The following is a 1,108-nucleotide window of genomic DNA, read 5'->3' as shown; positions in this document are numbered from 1 at the left end:
ACAGAAAGAGTATGATATGTTTTGTTGAAATATCTGAAAATGTAGCTAGATATAGATTTGATGTAGATTTGAAAATAATTTTAATCAAGATAATTAGAATACGTAGAATTCAAACTGGTTGCTAGAATGTCAAAAACTTTTTGCAACACTCCTCGTTATGCTTGAATTTTTTTCGCAATTATTTTGATAATTATTTTGGTCTAACAAAATTATTTTTAGATCTATATATATATTGAAATATATATATATTTCAATTTTTTAATATTGCAACAAAATCATTCTTTCCGTGCAAAGACACGTTGTTAGAATTTTGCGTGTTGAATTTATCTGTAACTGTGTGCGGGGATGACTTCTGAGAAATGCATGAATTTCTGAGAAATGATGAATTTCTGAGAAATGCAGTTGATATGTGGGATAAAATATCAAAGGTGACGAGGCATCCGGCATCTTTTTCCATGGTGATTGCTTCCGAGGATATTATTCTGTCGATGTGCCATCCAAATTCCTGCGAGCGTAATAACGGATGTTTCAAAGCCTTCGATCGAGTCGCAAGACGGCAACTTCCTTTCACCACGCGTGTTGTTCCCGACATATAGAACGAGACCGAAAATCTTGAGCTTCCAGCACGAGCAGAGTTACGTTCTCGTTAACGTAATCGAAGAGCGGAAGTCACGAAACGCAATTTGCTTTAAATTAATCTTGAAAACATTAAACTAACTCCTTGCGAAATATGCGAAGTAACGAAGAAATTGTTTATTGCAAAACGATTAAGATTTTCTCGAGGTAAATTAAATGATCATTCTTTAATGTAGCTAATTAATTTGATCAATTATCGACTCGCTGAAGATTATTCAGGAATTTTTAACACTAGAAGTATACTAACGTTTTTTTCCTTAAAAGAACTAAGCGAATAAATTATTATGTTCCAATTTTTCATTTTCTGATTAACTTGTGTGTGTGTGTGTGTGTGTGTGTGTGTGTGTGTGTGTGTGTGTGTGTGTGTGTGTGTGTGTAGTATATATATATATATAATATATATNTTTNTTATATATAGTACTATACTACTAATAGTATAGTTATTAGTAAGTAGTAAGTTAAACTTTAAACT

This window comes from Atta cephalotes (assembly GCF_000143395.1).
Source record: "Atta cephalotes unplaced genomic scaffold scaffold00025, whole genome shotgun sequence".
NCBI classification, from domain to species: Eukaryota; Metazoa; Arthropoda; class Insecta; order Hymenoptera; family Formicidae; genus Atta; species Atta cephalotes.
This window is presented reverse-complemented; position numbering follows the sequence as displayed.